An 18,724-nucleotide genomic window follows, 5' to 3' on the forward strand; every position below is an offset into this window, starting at 1 on the left:
CTCAGCTGTTTGCCTGGATTTTGTTATCAAGTCTTTGGGGTGAAACATGAACCCACAGCTGCCTGACTCTTAGGTGAGTGTGTCATACATCAGTAGTTACCATAGTCCCAGAGGAACGAAGACTCACTCTCTAATGAGAGGGACATTACTGGTGGCGAGATTGAACTGAGGGTCCTCACTCCTCGAGCGAGGGGTGGAGTTGAGAAGCTGAGACCATCATGGTGACCTCAGCAAGTGCGGGGGAAATAATAAATGTGCCAAGGTAATTAAGCCTGCCAAATAAATACTCCAACAAAGATCACTTGAGGAAATCTCAGTTAGCAGTAAAACCCCAGTCATGAGCAAAACCCTACTAATATCTTTGGACGTATAGATGTGGTCAACTTGAAAAACCACAGTTGTTTATCGGATAAATTATTACAGTGTATCAGGCAAACATCACAGCAGTTGCAAATGTGTTTGGATTTCCCATGATAAAGATCTAGTGTGGAGATGGGATCAGGCATAAACAAGCTCGAGCTCTTGGCTGAAATGTTGGGTTTCAGGAACAGGAGATTCTTGGCCTCATAGTTCAGGAGGTGGGACAGGGATAATGAGGAATTTCTTCTCTCAGAGGATAGGGAATCTGTGGAATTCTTTACCAAAGACAGCTGTAGAGGCTGGGTCATTAAGTATATTCAAGGCTGAGGTGGTCAGATTTTTAAACAGTAAAGGGAAAAGCAGGAAAGTCAAATTGAGGATTATCAGATCAGCCACAATCTCATAGAATGGTGGTGCAAACACGATGGGCTGAATGGCCTTATGATTCAGATGGCAACAGCAATACACAGCTCATAAAATAGTCTTCATGTGACTCACCACGGAAGAAAATGGGTTAGTCACTGGTTCCCTGAACAGGCTAGAAATGCACAAAAGGACTCTTTCAAATTTGTATGAGTCATAATTGTACTTAATATGACATTTTGTTACAGAAGTTTAAATGAGTAATTTGATGGATAGGTTCTTTTTCTTCTCAAAGAAAGGGTGGAGCATGTGAGTGAAAAAGGGAGAGCAAGGAAGACAAGGCACGAGGCAAAAAGAGAGAGAGAGACAGACAGTCAGACAGACAGAAGGACAGAAGGACCGAATTGCATTTATGTAGTGCTTTATACTGCCTCAGAACTCTTTAGCCAATAAAAGACATTTTGAAGTGAAGCCGTGACTTTCAGGAAGCCTCTGAATGTTTACATGTTATTTTCATGGCCATATAATGTAGACTCTTCTAGCTCCTTATCTGTCTCTGCTGAGATACAAACAGATATGGAGTTATACTGCATGGAAACAGGGCCATCAGTCTGACTCGTCCATGATAATAAATAAAAAAATTCCAGTATCTGCAAAAGTTGAAACAATAAAGTGGGAGTAATGAGAACACTCAGCAATCAGCCATACGGAATGCAAACTCAATGCTTTAAGAATGGACCATCCAACAGATCCAGGTTGCCTTTAATGCTCCTCCGATTGGCACAAGTATGCTAAACATTATACCTCATTCCATCAGGCAATAAACCAGTTTCTCTTCATCAAATGCTGCTAAACTGCCGAATGTTTAAAGCACTTTCTGGTTGCTTTTCACTGTTGTTTTCTACAGAGATGCAACCTGACGGTTTTAGCTGTGTAGCTGACAATCTCAGTGGGTATTGAGTGTCCAGGTTACTGGGAGGAAACAGCAACTGCACACAATAGGTAATGTTTTCACAATGCACCGATAGTTTCCCAGCAGATTTGCATTGTTGCAGTCAATGGTTGGCACACAGTGCTTGTGCCAACTACTTCCTCCCCTCAGAAACAATGCCTCTTTCAACCACACATCAACTAGAAATTCAATATTACTTTCAATCAATCTTATGTCTTTGAACTGCAATTCCTGTTGAGTAAACAACTTTGCCCCAGATCACCTCATACCAAGTTGCCAGCGCTAACTGTATAACTGTCGAGTACTGTACTAATGCGTGACTAAACAGCCTTTTGCAATCCAAGCCAACTACAAGGTGAAAGGGGCACAAAGAAACCGCGTGAAATCATAATCTCATCTTGCAAATCAAAGCTTGTCCTAGCATTCCACATTACATTCTTACTAAATGTTTCATCAACTTCCAGCTAATAGGACTGGTTTAGACAAATTCAATGGGGAATCAAAAGCTGCTTATATAAGGCATGATGAGGATCAGATCCATCGGTTTTGGTCATCAACAAGCCATCTTTCGATGAAAAATAACTCAAACTATATTGGGCTTGTCTCTCTTCAGAGATGCTGCCTGAACCACTGAAGTGTCTTTCTAGCCATGCTCTGCTGTTTGTTCCCACTTCAGAGCAGTTCCAACAAGCAAGAGGTGATTCACAACTTTGGGAAGACCCATGGTATCCAGTTTGGTGCCTGTCCTCACCTCTGGTCTGTTCTTATCAGATGATGCGCTACTGGAGGTGCTCAATGAATCCAACGCTTCATTTGCAAAAACGTCAAAGTCTCGAAGCACCTGGTGTCCCAACAGCAATTCGGGGATTTTTTTTTTCCAATACCTTCAATAACATCAACTCATCCCAAGGCACTCTGCAGGGAACTCACATTTGACAGCCAAGCCACTTTTGAACATTCTGGTCAACGAGTTAAGTTTTAAGGAGTCTGCTAAGAGAAGACAGATAATTAGAGAGCCAGGGAGGTTAAGGAAATTATTTTTTCATTCATTCAGGGGACGTTGGCTTGACCAGATGGGCCAGTGTTTATTGCCTTTGAAAAGTAGCAGTGAGCTGTCATCCTGAAGCATGACAGTCCACTGGGTGCAGGTACCTCATATCGCTGCTGGGGAGGGAGTTACAATGACATGAAGGAATGCTGATATAGCTCCAAGTCAGAGGGCTGCGCAGCTTGGAGAGGAACCGTTAGACAATGCTGTTCCCATGTATCTGATATCCTTGTCTTTCTAAACATTAGAGGATCTAAGTTTGGAAGGTGCTGTCTAAGTAGAAACTTTATTGCTGGAACAGCACAGCAGGTCAGGCAGCATCTAGGGAACAGAAGATTCGACGTTTCGGGCACATGCCCTCCTTCCTGAAGAAGGGCATGTGCCCGAAACGTCGAATCTTCTGTTCCCTAGATGCTGCCTGACCTGCTGTGCTGTTCCAGGAATAAAGTTTCAGCTTTGATCTCCAGCGTCTGCAGACCTCACTTTCTCCTCGCTGTCTAAGTAGCCTTGTTGAATATCTGCAGTGCATCTTATGCACACTGCTGCTACTGAGCGTTTGTGGTGGAAGGAATGATGTGCTGAAAATCAGATGGGCTGCTTTGGGCTGAAGCACTGCCACTACTGGGGGAGCGATGGAAATCAAAGATGGGCAAGAGGCCTGAATGACAGGGGTATCTCGGGAGGTTGCAGTCCATGGTCGCTGATCTGTGGCTGGAAGGACAAGGTTAAAACTCACAACACCAGGTTATAGTCCAACAGGTTTATTTGAAAGCACTAGCTTTCGGAGCGCAGCTCCTTCACCAGGTAGAAGCAGCATTCCGAAAGCTAGTGCTTCCAAACATATCTATTGGACTATAATCTGGTGTTGTGTGAGTTTTAAGTTTGTCAACCCCCATCCAACACCAGCACCTCCACATCACAGGACAAGGGAAGGCAAACAGTTGGAAAATTCTAGTTCACACATTAATCAAATCTCTCAGGTTCCCCATGTCAAACCGAAATAAAAGAGGAAGAATGGTACTTCTAATTTGCAGGAAATTTATTTCCCTATGCTAGTCGTCAAACTCACAGGAGCTTGGTGTCTACAATTCCCATATGCCTTTTAACAGAAAAACACACAGTATCTAGAAACTACACACTCTATACCAGCATACTGTGTGGAATGATACTATGACCGTGATCCAAGACAGATTTCAAAGAGATACTCAAGATGGGGACACTGCCCAAGACCTGATCTCAGCATATGATGTTATCACAAGTGTGCTGTCTGTTGGCAGACTGTTGTTACATATTCAAAGTTTATGCGAAAATTTGTAGCTCGGGTGCTCGTTGTTGTGGTTCTGTTCGCCGAGCTGGGAATTTGTGTTGCAGACGTTTCGTCTCCTGTCTGTTGTTACATATACTGAGAGAAAACTTAGTGCATGACTCATCCCAAACGTGAGTTTAAATCACAAATCAAAATGGAGCTCCTTCCCGCTTTTTAGAGTCTCCCTCTCTGCCAGTTAGCCTGGAGAGGTCTAACAATTCCCAACGGCCAACGTACAAACGCATCTTTACCAAAAGGATGCCCTCTCAGAAGTTTAAACCAGCTCGTTCTAACGGCAGTCAGTAAAGGCTGCAACAATACATAAACAAAGGAGCAGTTCAAAGGGACTGGCACCAGAGCCAATTCTTTGAACTTGATCCCCAGTATTGAGGCGGTCATTCTGAACGTTGTTCAAAGAAGCGCAATCAATCCAGAGGTGCTGGTAGCCATTGTGGAAATTTCCACAATAAGCCTGTCGATTAATAACATACACTGATGGCTGAAGGTTGAACATCCACACTGCTGGAAAGTCCCGTGTCTCTCAGTGACAAATTAGGTTTGATTATGAAACCCATTAACTGTTGGAGGGGTTTCATGAAAACACAGGATATATCAAGGGGCCTTGAACTCGCGCACACCCGCTGGCTAAAAAGTATGAATTCTGCTCCACTCATTTACTGATGAAACAGGCAACATCTGAGAGCCATTAGCTATTCAATGTTTGTTCAGTAGAAGGGCAATGAAAATTGGTGCCCTTCTTACTAGTTTGATAATATAACATGGCAATCATCACAGAAGCAATGGGATTTCCCCTTAGGATTTCTCAAGTCACTATTTGCTAATAGAGGGCCACTATTTGCTCAGTAATAAAGCCCATGCTGTTCAGGCAGCAATATCCTTCAGCTGGTCTTAAGGCTATGCCTGAAAAATGTACACGATTCCTTTCCACTTTTAGCTGCTGAGCTTTGATATGATAATGCAAATGAAATACAAACAGCTTAATGATACAGCTAATAAAACCATTGGAAGGCAAAGGACTACATAAATGAAGAGGAAAGAGATGCCCCATTTGTGGTTAGTCGGGTTTGGAAGTCCTGCTGTTAGTATTTCCCCTATCCTATTCATTCCCGAAGGTGACAATACTTGCTGTAATCCCTTTGTTATCTAGAGACTCCCAGCCTCGAGGCGAGGGACAGTGTGGACTCCTGCCCTCAAGGTGGAGGGAGTGCGGACTCCCGGTCTCGAGTGAGGCTCATCGCGGACTCCTGGTTTCGAGGTGAGAGGTAGCGCGGACTTCTAGTCTCGAGGTGAGGGACAGTGCGGACCCCTGGCCTTGAGGTGCGGCCCAGAATGGACTTGCCTGCTCCGTTTGCTTTTATTTAACTCTTCCTCTGCTTTAGAAGGATTATAATGCTGAACTTTGAACTTTATTTCTTTATTTTTCTAATTTATACCAAGGTATCTTTGTACCTAAGGTGGCACCCGAAATTGTAACTTTGTCCACATTTCATTGTACTCCTGTATCCCTGTACTTGGGCGTGTGACAATGAAAACTAATTCTAGTTCTAGCTCTATTGTCCCTTCTCAAAAGTGGGCACCATTAACCAGTCTAAGTCCAGGTTGGCGAATGACTCCTTGCACATGGTGCTTTTGCGGTTGGCTGTACCCCAACAGGATCAGCTATTCGGTGGGTAAGAGATGGAATTTTGGGAGACTGAGGGGATGACAGGGGGGAAGTGCGTGCGGTGCAAGGATGTGCACAGTTGGAAATTGTAACAAAAAACATGCTGCATTTATCCGGAAAGTTTGAATGCTCACTGTTTGGGAAATAATAACAAAAAACTGAGGATAGGAAGTGCATGTTTCTGAAACTGCTATGATGAGGCACTCATACTTCCACTGGGTGGTATAACTGAATTAGGTCCGGTCTTATTTATTGTCACTGTACCAACGTGGCAGAAGCACAAATTACATGCTCTCAAAGTACATAAAAGTAGAGCTTTCTCCAAACAAAGTCTCCTAATCTGGCAACAGACCAAAGAGAAGTGTACAGTGGAACCTCAATTATCCAGCATTTGATTTTCCGGAATTCAATTAACCGAATGAAATACTCCCTGCCCATGTCCTTCAGATAACCGAGGTTCCACTGTATTAAACTGCTGGCTAAAAAAATACATTGAATTGTAAAATTCATTCGCGAGATATAGAAGCAAGATGTTAATTGCCCGTCTCCTGATTATCCTTGAGAAGGTAAGCCACTGTATTGACCCATTGCTGTCCATGTGTTGTAGGTACACCACAGCATTGTTAGGGAAGAAGCTTCCGGGATTTTGGCTCAGCAATGATGAAAATGGGAGGGAAGTGACTCTGAAGTGATCACCCTCATCCTGCAGTAGAAACCTTTGCATCGACTTTCCTGCAGATTGCACACAAACAGCAACAGGGAAGATTGGCTGTTTAAGGCACTGAATGGGACTAATCAACTTTGGTCTTGGAACTGAACTTTTCAGAAAATCAACATAGAGTGTCTCCAAACTGAGCAAATAGGTAGAGTCCTTCTTTTAAGAGCATGTGTATTTCCAGATTATTGGATAATTCCAGAACATTATGCAAATTATACAAATTAGGACCCACTTGGCCCCACAAGGCTGCTTCTTTATTCTATAAAACAGAGTCATAGAGATGTACAGCACGGAAACAGACCATTCAGTCCAACTCACCCATGCTGACCAGATATCCGAACCTAATCTTGTTCCATTTGCCAGCACTTGGCCCATATCCCTCTACACCCTTCCAATGCATACATTCATCCAGATGCCTTTTAAATTTTGTAACTACCAACCTCTACCATTTCCTCTGGCATCTCATTCCATTCACGCACCACCCTCTGCATGAAAACATTGCCCCTTAGGTCCCATTTATATCTTTCCCCTCTCACCCTAAACCCATGCCCTCTAATTCTGGACTCCCCCATGCCAGGGAAAAGACTTTGTCTATTTATCCTATCCATGCCCCTCATGATTTTATAAACCTCTGTAAGGTCATCCCTCAGCCTCCGATGCTCCAGGGAAAACAGCCCCAACCTGTTCAGCCTCTCCCTGTAGCTCAAATCCTCCAACCCTGGCAACATCCTTGTAAATCTTTTCTGAACTCTTTCAAGTTTCACAACGTCCTTCCGATAAGAAGGAGACTAGAATTGCACACAATATTTCAAAAGTGGCCTAACCAATGTTCTGTACAGCTGCAACATGACCTCCCAACTCCTACATTCAATATTCTGTCCAATAAAGGAAAGCATACCAAACGCCTTCTTCCTATCTCCCTGTGATTCTATTTTCAATGAACTATGAACCTGCACTCCAAGGTCTTTGTTCAGCAACACTCCCCAGGACCTTACCATTAAGTGTATAAGTCCTGCTCTGATTTGCCTTTCCAAAATGCAGCACCTCGCATTTATCTAAATTAAACTCCATCTGTCACTCCTCAGCCCAGTGGTCCATCTGATCAAGATCCCGTTGTACTCTGAGGTAGGAAAGAACATGCTGTCTACACTTTGGTGTAATCTGCATGCTTACTATCTGTAACTCCTATGTTTCACTTCCAAATCATTTATAGTATATAAATGATGAAAAAAAGTGGACCCAGCGCCGTCCCTTGTGGCACTCCACTGGTCACAGGCTTCCATTGAAAAGCAACCCTCCACTACCACCTTCTGTCTTCTACCTTCGAGCCAGTTCTGTATCCAAATGGCTAGTTCTCCCTGTATTCCATGAGGTCTAACCTTGCTAACCAATCTCTCATGAGGAACCTTGTCAAATGCCTTACTGAAGGAGAAAGTGAGGACTGCAGATGCTGGAGATCAGAGCTGAAAAATGTGTTGCTGGAAAAGCACAGGTCAGGCAGCATCCAAGGAGCACGAGAATCGACATTTCGGGCATAAGCCCTTCTTCAGGAACACCTTACTGAAGTCCATAAAGTTCACATCCAGTGCTCTGCCATCATGAATCCTCTTTGTTACTTCTTCAAAAAAACTCAATCAAGTTTGTGAGACATGATTTCCCACGCACAAAGCTATGCTGACCATCCCTAATCAGTCCTTGCCTTTGCAAATACATGTACATCCTGTCCCTCAGGATTCCCTCTAACAACATGCCCACCACTGATGTCAGGCTCACTGATCTCATCCTAATCTCAACTCCATGTTCCTGAACATCCCTAATACTCTTTCATTCCCTTGCTAATTAAGAATCTATCCACTCTGTCACAAATATACTTAAAGATCCTAAATCCATTTTCTTTTGAGGAAGGAAATTCCAAAAACTCCAAATCCTCAGAGAGAAAAGGTTCCTCAGCTCTGTCTTAACTGGGTGCCCCTTCATTTTTAAACGATGACTCCCAGTTTTAAAATTCTCCTACAACAGGAAACATCCTTTCCATATCCGCCTGGTCAAATCCCTACAGGGTCTTGTGTTTCAGTTAAGTCGCCTTTGACTCTTCCAAAGTGCAGAAGTTACAAGCCTAGCCTGTCCAGCGTTTCTTCATAACGCAATTTGCCTGGATGGGTGCAGCTCCAAGAAGCTTGACACCATCCAGGACAAAAGCAGCCCACTTGATTGGTACCACATCCACATCCTCCACCACTGATGCTCAGTAGCAGCAGCGTCTACTATCTACGAGGTGCACTGCAGAAATTCACCAAATTTCCTTAGACAGCATCTTCCAAACCCACGACCACTTCCATCTAGAAGGACAAGGGCAGCAGATACATGAAGGCATAGTCTTCAAGTCCCCCTCCAAGCCACTCCTCATCCTGATTTGGAAATATATCGCCGTTCCTTCACAGTCGCTGGGTCAAAATCCTAGAAATCCCTCCCTCATAGCACTGTGGGTCAACCCAACCAGGTGGACTGCAGCGGTTCAAGCTGGCAGCTCACCACCACGTTCTCAAGGGGCAATTAGGGGCAGGCAATAAATGGTGGCCTAGTCAATGGCACCTACGTCCCACGAATGAATGAAAAACATCTCCTCCTTCCAAGAGAACTCAGGGAGCAACTGCCAAGTGAAAGAACAGAACGATAAAATGCTGTCAATATTCACCTCATTATTTTGCTCCCATTCCGTAGGACTGAAAAAAATACTATGGTCGAGAACTTGCTGCCTGGTAAAACCAAATTGCTCTCTAAATTCAGACCAGGGTGTGTTTTGCTAGGATGGGACTGGGGTCGGAACCCTGGCTGATCTTGAGCACTATGGAACCAGGTAGGGTTACAGGGAAAAGCCAGAAGTATGGCCCTAAATTAAAATGCTGAGAGAGCTGGTGCAGACACAACAGGCTGAATGGCCTTCTTCTGCCCTATTAACTAACCGTGTGATTAATGATCTAGGAGAAAGCAAGGACTGCAGATGTTGGAGAGTCAGAGTCGAAAAGGGTGGCTCTGAAAAAGTGCAACAGGTCAGGCAGCATCCGAGGAGCAGGAGAATTGACATTTCAGGCATATCTCCTGCTCCTCGGATGCTGCCTGACCTGCCGAGCTTTTCCAGTGCCACAATTTTTGACTCAGCACAGTAATCTGTCCAAGGTGTTGGAAATGTTATAAAGATTCAGTCAGACTGACTGATTTCCTAGAGTGAGGGAAGAGCAAGCTAGGAGGAAAATAATCTTAAACATCAAGCTTGGCCAATTGGGAAGAACATAAATCACTCTTCCACAGAGTGGATTAATCCCTTCCACTAAAAGGATGTGGGTTCTGGAATAATTGCAGACTGGGATCGATAGTTTCAGCAGATTAAAGAGAGTGGACAATCAATGTCATATTGAGTTAAAGATTTCTCATCATGATGTCTGTTGTAGTGTGGCAGGTGGCATGTCACAGTTCATTCGAGGAGTGTGAGCTGCTGAGGCAATGGCATTTTTACATGTACGTTGTTCTCTGGAGCTACGGCTGGTAGTGGTTGACTGATTCTTTCCATTCTTCAGCTTATTCCTGAAGAAGGGCTTATGCCCGAAACGTGGATTCTCCTGCTTCTTTGATGCTGCCTGACCTGCAGCGTTTTTCCAGCAACACATTTTTAAGCTCTGATCGCCAGCATCTGCAGTCCTCACTTTCTCCTGATTCTTTCCATCACTTGGCTGATCAAGGTCCTCTCTCATGTGACTCTCTGCTGTCAGAGCATGTCGGTAGGATTTGCAGATTGATGTTCAACCTATTTTGCAGTCTCGTGAATGGAGTTCCCTGGCTATGAAGTCCTAAAGTTGGACTTGAACACAAGAGCTTCTACTCTGGAGACAAGGACATTACCCACTGCACCCCAGGGACTCCCTGATTGGGACAATATATCGGAGCTAAGCTTTAGGAGGAGTGCTGACACAATTGTGGGAGAGAGGTGGTGGAGGGGAGACAGGTCAGCATTACAATCTTTAGTTATTCTGCTCATTAGCTAAGTGACTCTGCCTTAATTAAATTGCTTCATTTTATTAAACCACAAACATTGATGTACATCGATTTTCAAATTGAATTGGGATAAATTGCGTCCTCCATCACAGACGCTCGGATACAGGCTCCAGAATCTTGACAGGGACGTTGACACACTGGGTCTTTCGGAAGCTCAAAACTGTATTTTTTATTTGTATGGTAGAGAGATGCCATCAATCTCGGTTAACGAGGATTCAGCTCAACATTTTACGTTTCAAATCCCGGTGCTCAATTCTACCAAAATCTGGCTAAGATTCAATTTTGTCAAGTTTCTGAAAGGTTTCCCTTATGGGTTGTCTCATGCTACAATTCAAAACTCGCCTCTCATTAGCTATGCACCATGTCCCTGCTCACTGTACTCACTTTTCCCAGGTTTCCTTGTGGCAGTGTCATCTTGTAATCCCACAATGCATCTTGCCAAGCGTCAGTAGTCCACAATTGCCTTGCTTGGTTCATTTTATCTGCCCTGGACACATTGGACAGAGGGCAACTGACCCCCCGCTTTGTTGGCAGGGTCCTGGATGTTCAAGTGGAAGGGACTGGATACAGTTGTTACTGAAGTATGTCCCGAGGGTTTGGTGATTGATGACGGAGGTCCAGAGGAGCAAACAGCATGCTGGAGTCAGCCGGTATCCGCTCGGGTATTCACATCGGGAATTATTGCCGTCTGGTTTCTATCTGGTGGGTGGGGGAATGGGAAATTCCACATCATTGTGACACACTAATGAGCATATTAATACAGGCCCTCTCGCAGGAGTCACGTGGCTGGAAAATGGGGTGTTTTGGTCTTGACAGCAGGAACCTACGCACTGGTCATCTCACACAACTCTCCCAACGCTCTCACCAATGCCAATGTCATTCAGGGTCTGGGAAGTCTGCACCCTCAGCATTTAGCATTTTGTAAATCAGTAACCTTAGGTCATCATTCTGCCACATTCAACAACATAGTATGTGAGTCAGAAGGAGAGACAGAGTGAGAGAGGGTGAGAGGGAGAGAAAGACAGCATGAGAGAGTGAGTGAGAGAGACAGTAGGACAGAGTGAGTGAGTAAGAGAGAGAGAGAGAGAGGGAGACAGAGTGAATCAGAGAGAGACAGTGAGAGACAGAGACAGTAAGATTGAGTGGGAGAGACACAGTGAAATAGTAAGTGAGTGCGAAAGAGATAGTCAGAGACAGTGAAAGAGAAAGTGTGACAGTGAATGAGTGAGAGACACAGAGAAAGAGAGTGAGATTTTGAGAATGAAACAGTGAGACAGACACAGAAACAGAGTGAGTGAGAGTGACAGAGACACTGAGAGAGTAACAGAGACAGTGAGAGAGAGGGAGAGAGATAGAGAGGAACAGTGAAACAGAGTGAGAGGGAGATAGAGACAGAAATTGAGAAAGTGGGAGAGTGATGAGTGCAAGAGTGAGTGTACATGTGCGCATATGAGTGTGAGATTGCCTACAAAGACTGGAATATGTGTTGCAACATTGTCAACAATTGGCACCGTGATAAACAAAATCTTTCTCTTGTAGAAAACTGCAGGCTTCTGTGTAACGGCATCATGAGATGACACTGGATGAGTTTAACCATAGGGAACCCCAACAGAGCAGCATTATTATGATGCACATCTGGACTGAAAACCCCCTCCTGAGGAAAACACAGCTGCCGGTCAAACTTGAGCGTCAGGTGGACTTCAGCATCAGGAGATCCAGGTCAGTGGGTGACAGTGCATAAAAGCAAAATAAAAGAAAGGATTGCATTTATTTGGCATCTTATACAACCTGAGGGAGTCCCAAACTATGTGACCAATGGACAAGTTTCCTAAAGTCAGACAGAGATTGAGAATTCGAGATCCTTGCCCACAACAAGATCCTTGCCCACAATGAGAATTAAAATTGCAGAAAAATCAGCATTTCTGCCCTCTTTCGAACTGTAAACCTTTTAAATCTGCAAAATCTGTCAGTCATGAGAAGCTACCAACACATAGTTTGAATTTTTCAACGTACACTGATGTGAGGGTTATGCTTTAGACCTCTGCCCTTCCAAGAGATGAAGGTTGCTTGATTTGAAAAGGGTTATTTTCCCCAAGAAAGATCTTTTATTTAAAATACTCACTTCTTCTCATCTCTTTGGATCGTTCATGCCAGGACTAGGAAATGCAGACATTCATTCAGGCCTCTGAGAAACAGGGGTCTGGCTCAGCTTTGTTAAGCCTACACCCTGAGCCAGCATTCTTCACAATAGAACACAGAGCAATCCGAGAGAAATAGTCAGTGACCATTGAAAAGCTAATGGCGATTTTTGACATTTTCTGTGATTTCTTAAAATGTATTCTTTCACCCGTTGTGGGCATCACTGGCAAAGCCAACATTTGTTGACCATCTCTAATCACCCTTGAACTGAGTGGCTTGTTGGGCCATATCTGTGGGCAGTTAAGAGTCAGCTATGTTGGCAAGGGTCCGGAGTCACGGTTAGGCCTGATCAGGGAAGGACAGCAAATTTCCTTCCCTGAAGGACATTAATGAACGAACTGAGTTTTTACAGCAATTACCGGTAGTTTTATGGTTACCATTACTGATACCAACTTTCAAACACTGATTTTGCTGATTGGATTTACTAAAAATCCTCAGACAGCGCCTTCCAAACCAACGACCAGTTCCATCTAGAAGCACAAGGGCAACAGTCGCATGGAAACACCACCCCCTGCAAGTTCATCTCTAAGCCATTCACTTCTTGACTTAGAAATATATCACCATTCCTTCAGTTTCCTTCAGTCAAACTCCTGAACTCCCTCCCAAACAGCATTGTGAGTCTACCTACAGCACATGGACTACAGCGGTTCAAGAAGGCAGCTCACCATTCCACCTTGTCAAGGTCAAGGCAATAAATGCTGATTCAGCCAGCATTGCCCACATCCCACAATTGTATAATGAATAAAAATTCCACCAGAATTTGAACCCATACACCCAGACAACTAACATGGACCTCTAGATTACCAGTGCCATGATATTAACACTATGCCACTTGTATTGGTAAATAGTAGATATAGGGAAGTGAGATAGTTTGACCAATCAAGGTTAACTCAGTTTGACAGTCCTAACTGGCCAATGCACCTGGAAGATGGACCAATAGCCAATGGCGACTGGGTCGTCTGACTAGTGATAATGCCTCCAGCAGGAGGTCCAATCATAGTTTGCAAACCTACACCAAAGGGCAGGCACATGGTTAAAACAACACAGTTAAAGTCAGGTACTCTATGTAGTAGGACCAACACATCCTCACTCGCAATGGGAGCCTATGTAAAGAGAGCACATACACAGGGATAGAGGGATGTTTATGTGCAGGCCAAGACATAAAGAGGCAAAAAATGGTTTCTCGAAGCAAGATGAGGACTTTGGACAGGGTTGGGGGAACTAACTATTTAATAAAGATTCACAAAAACATGCCTTTACAATCATGGGGGAGAAATCAAGCCTGTCCTTAAATAGACTTCAGCTACACATAACGCTTTTATGAAATTAGCACGGTGATCATTCTTTTAATATACCTAGAGACGCTTTCACACAACACTGAATGGTTTAGTTTCTGCCATCAAATCACTCGTGTTTCTGAATTAATTACCAATTTACATGCAAAATCCTTCAGGGACAGTGCAATGACACTAAGGTGATAAAAAAATAGGGAGGTGGAGGGGGGAGCGAAATCAAAATGGAGTTGGACAGGAATATAAGGCCATCCAGCCACTGTGGTGTCCACCTCTCTGTCAAAATAGATTTTAAATAAGACACGCAGTTTTTCATTGGATAAAGATAAAAGTTAAAACGTAGTTATTCTATTAACTAGTTATTCTATTAAATCAGTCAGAAGGATTTACAGTCATTATGAAGTATTCCCTTAAAACCTCTTCTAGACTAGTGCAAGCAGTCTATATTGAGAAATATGTCCAGAGTTCTGCAAAAGATAAAAGGACAAAGTAATTTTAATAACTATTTATTCCTAAAATCTAAACTGTGATAAGAAACAGATGGGGGAGTTTAGAAAATACTTCAAATGGCTTTTTCTGCTTCTGACAATACTACACAGTTAAATATGTGTGTCTTCAAGGAAGAATGATTTTATCTTTGCATACAGTTAAGAGCAATAATTCACAGGCTGTCTTCAACAATCTTCTTGAGTCTGTTAGCTTCCACAGAGTTTGGATTCTATGAAACAAATTGTACTGCACAATGCCAACCCCAATGTACGGAGAGTTCACTGCTAATCACCCCAGTGTGTTCAGCATCTGAGGCCAGAACGCGATGCCGTTTCTCAAAGATCGTCAGCTTTTTGACGGGTTTGTGGGCATTTCCTTGCATTTCACTCCACGCTACCCAATTCCAAAAGTGACTTTTTGGCAGCATGAAGCCTTTTCAAAGAATGGAGGCAGACATGGGAATGAAGGGGGCCTGCTCTTGGCTGCTCATGTATTTAAGTCCCGTAAATGCTATTGGATGAAAGAACTTGCATTCTCATGGTGGGGGTGGTAGTACCTAAACTCAGCATTTTACAGATATTTCTGGATAACCTGATCAGGGATTAAACACCACTGATAGAGGTAAGACTTGAACCTTGGCCTCTTGGGGTAGGGACTCTACCACCACACAAGGGCACTTTACACATAATAAAATATTTCTGAATTGTGGTCACTCTTACAAAACACATTGGCCAAGTCATGCACAGCAAGCTCCAAAAACAGCAAAGAGATAATGACCAGGGAGGATAAGTATGTATAATTTAATGATAATTGCTGCTCTCTGTCTAGTAAGTCTGGGAGAATAACTTTTTGACACAGGTTGTGAGCTGCATGTAATGAGGGAAATTATGAGGCTGATGTGGCCTAATTGTGATTTCAGCACAAGCTCACCTCGTGATTGATTGATTCAGGTCAGTCATGACTAATTTGTAACCCTGACTGGTTTCTTGATTTAAAAATATTTAACATTCAGGGGGTTTTGAAGGAAGGTATTTACAGAGAGCCTTTCATAATCCAAAGGCATTGCAAAATCAATCACTGCCTAGGAAGTACAACAGTGTAGTCACTATTATAATGTAGAGAACATGGCACCCAATTTCCACACAGCAAGCTCTCACAAACAGCAATAAAAGGAAGAACCATCTATCTATTTTACTCCAATTGGTGCAGGAGAAACTCAGCAGGTCTGGCAACATCTGTGGAGAGAGAAGCAGAGTTAAAGTTTTGAGTCCACTTCTTTGAAACCTAGTATTCCAAAGGTGAGACATATTGACTTCATAATGCTAACTCCATCTTGCACTCCTCAGATGAGGCCAAACAACTGTTGAATTCCTCCAGCACTATCTCCTTTTACTTTAGACTTGCAACATCTGCAGTATTCAACCCTTGTTTGGTCTGTTTAATTGAGGTTGGTTAAGGGATAAATGTCAATCAAGATTGAACAGCTGTGATGTTCCTGAAGTAGTGTCATGGGTTTAAGGTTGTTTGAAGACTGACAAGGTCATCGTTTAATGTCTCATGCAGATCCCATTTTTAAAAACTTAAAGTGATTAAAATTCTTGACTAGTAACTTACTGGGAGACAGTCGCATTGGTCAACAGAATGTCCAATTTTTAGATCAAAATCATTTAACATGAAGATCATTAAAATCCAGAAAGCATAACAGTTGAGGGCAATTCTGTGTTCACTCAAACACAGTTATCTGTGGGTAGCCAGTCTAAACTAATCCCATCTTCCTGCACATGGTCTGTATCCCTCTATTGCCGACCTGTTTGTGTGTCTCACGGCATAGCGATCAGGAACTGGTTATCTGGATGATTATCCTTCCCTAGCCCAGGGCCATTAATAGCACCTCAGCACTTTGTGCCTGGTCAATGTCAGCTAACTCAACAATAACTTACATTTACATAGCATCGGTCCATAGTGAGAAGGGGGATGATTTGGCTCAGCTGGCTGGATGTCAGGTTTGTGATGCGGAGTATGTGGGCTCAATTCCTGCACTGACTGAGGTTACCATGAAAGTCCTAACCTCTCCCTTTTCCTGAGGAATGGGGAGCCTCAGGTTAAACAACCACTAGTCAACTCTCTCTCTAATGAGAGAGCAGCCCCACAATGCTCTGGGACAATGGTGACTTTTACTTACATAATGAGATTTCACAATGTACTTCAGAGGAACACTCCATTAACAACATTTAAAAAGGCATTTAGACAAATACATGGATAGGAAAGGTTTAGAAGGGTATGGACCACATGCACAGAAATGGGGTTAGTGTGGACGGACATTTTGGTCAGCCTGGACCAGTTTGGGCCAAAGAGCCTGTCTCTGTGTTGTAGATCTCCATGACAAAAATCCACATAAAGACACCTAGGACAGGAGCAAATGATTATGGAGATAGGTTTTTCAGGAACAATTTAAATAAGGAGAGAGGTGGAGAGGTTTAGTGAGGGAATTACAAAGCTGAGGGCTCAGGCAGCATCCACTAATGGTGGACTGCAGGAAATTGTGGATGCAATTGAGACCAACTTTGAGGAGCTTCGTTGTAGTGGCAGGAGCATGATTGGCCAGGGGGATCTCACTGAGTGAGAGTTCCCCGATTGGGACTGTTAACCTGTGCCAAGCAGGGAGCCTTGGCTGACAGATATAAACAGGAGTCTTCCTCAGTTAGGCAGTAGTGTGGGGGTAATTGGAAAAAAAAGAAAAAATAAATAAACTGGAATAGCAGGGGAAAAAATAAACAGGAGTCTTAGATCGTCTCCTCACTCAAGGGAAAGGCTCTGAGCTGGCTGGTCAGAGTCAATGTACTTTGCACATGTAAATAAAGGGTGATTTGGAGACAGGATACCAGCCTCTGTGGAGTTATTCCATCAGTGATGTCAGCAGGTTGCAAGGCTGGATGCAGCTAGAGAGAAAGGAAGCAGCTGGACCCTGGAGGCATCTTAAAACAAGGATGGGAATTTTAAAAATGCCGAAGAGGGAGCTGGTGCAGGTCTGCAAGCCCAGGGTTGAATGGGACTTGGTCTGTATCAGGATGTGGTTAGCAGAATGAGCTCAGGTATATGGAAGGTTGTAGGAGGCAGGCTGACCAGGAGAGCATAGGAATGGAGATTGTGCAAACATGCAAATCCAGTGCCGAGGACTTTCTGATAAATCCATAATGTTGTTGATTATTTTTCTATATGCCTATATAACATCATTTGCTCTCAGCCATTAAACAGCACAATTTAAACAAGGACTCAAGCAATAACAGTGCAAAAATTATAGTGTGATTATGCTAATCTTTTATCAGTGGGCTAATTACCTTGTGATAGTCCTGAATATTAAGCAGTTAAGCAAGTCCTCATGCGGTCATTGTTTAATAGGATTAACTGAATATCCTTCCCCAAACACAGCTAAAGCAGGAGAGAAAATGAAGGAGCAGTCGAACTGCATTGCTCCGCAAACTCTGAACATCATCAACAGAATCCTTGGAGGCAGCAAGATGCTCAGCTGGTGACTGGACAGTTCAGAATGGCTCCCTCTCTTTTAGAGTCATAGAGTCGTAGAGGTGTACAGCACAGAAACAGACTCTTCGGTCCAATTCATCCATGCTGACCAGATATCGTAAAATAATCTAGTCCCATTTGCCAGGATTTGGCCTGAATCATTCTAACCCTTCTTTTCATATACCCATTCAGATGCCCTTTAAATGTTGTCATTGTACAGCCTCCACCACTTCCTCTGGCAGCTCATTCCATACACGCACCACCCTCTGCGGGAAAACCTTGCCCCTTAGATCCCTTTTAAATCTGTCCCCTCTCACCATAAACCTATGCCCTCTAATTCTGGACTCCCCCACCCCAAGGAAAAGACTTTGCTATTTGCCCTATCCATGCCCCTCATGATTTTATAAAACTCTATAAGGTCACCACTCAGCCTCTGTTGCTCCAGGGAAAACAGCCCCAGCCTATTCAGCCTCTCCCTATAACTCAAGACCTCCAAATCTGGCAACATCCTTGCAAGTCTTTTCTGAAAGGAGGGAGAACAGAATTGGTTCCAAAATTCCGAATTGTGCAATATTCCAAAAGTGGCCAAACCAATGTCCTGTACAGCTGCAACATAACCTCTCAACTCCTATACTCAGTGGTCTGACTAATAAAGGAAAGCATACCAAACACCTTCTTCACTATCCTATCTATCTGCAACTCCACTTTCAAGGAGCTATGAACCTGCACTCCAAGGTATCT

The sequence above is a fragment of the Chiloscyllium plagiosum genome, chromosome 34 (genome assembly GCF_004010195.1).
Source record: "Chiloscyllium plagiosum isolate BGI_BamShark_2017 chromosome 34, ASM401019v2, whole genome shotgun sequence".
Lineage (NCBI taxonomy): Eukaryota > Metazoa > Chordata > Chondrichthyes > Orectolobiformes > Hemiscylliidae > Chiloscyllium > Chiloscyllium plagiosum.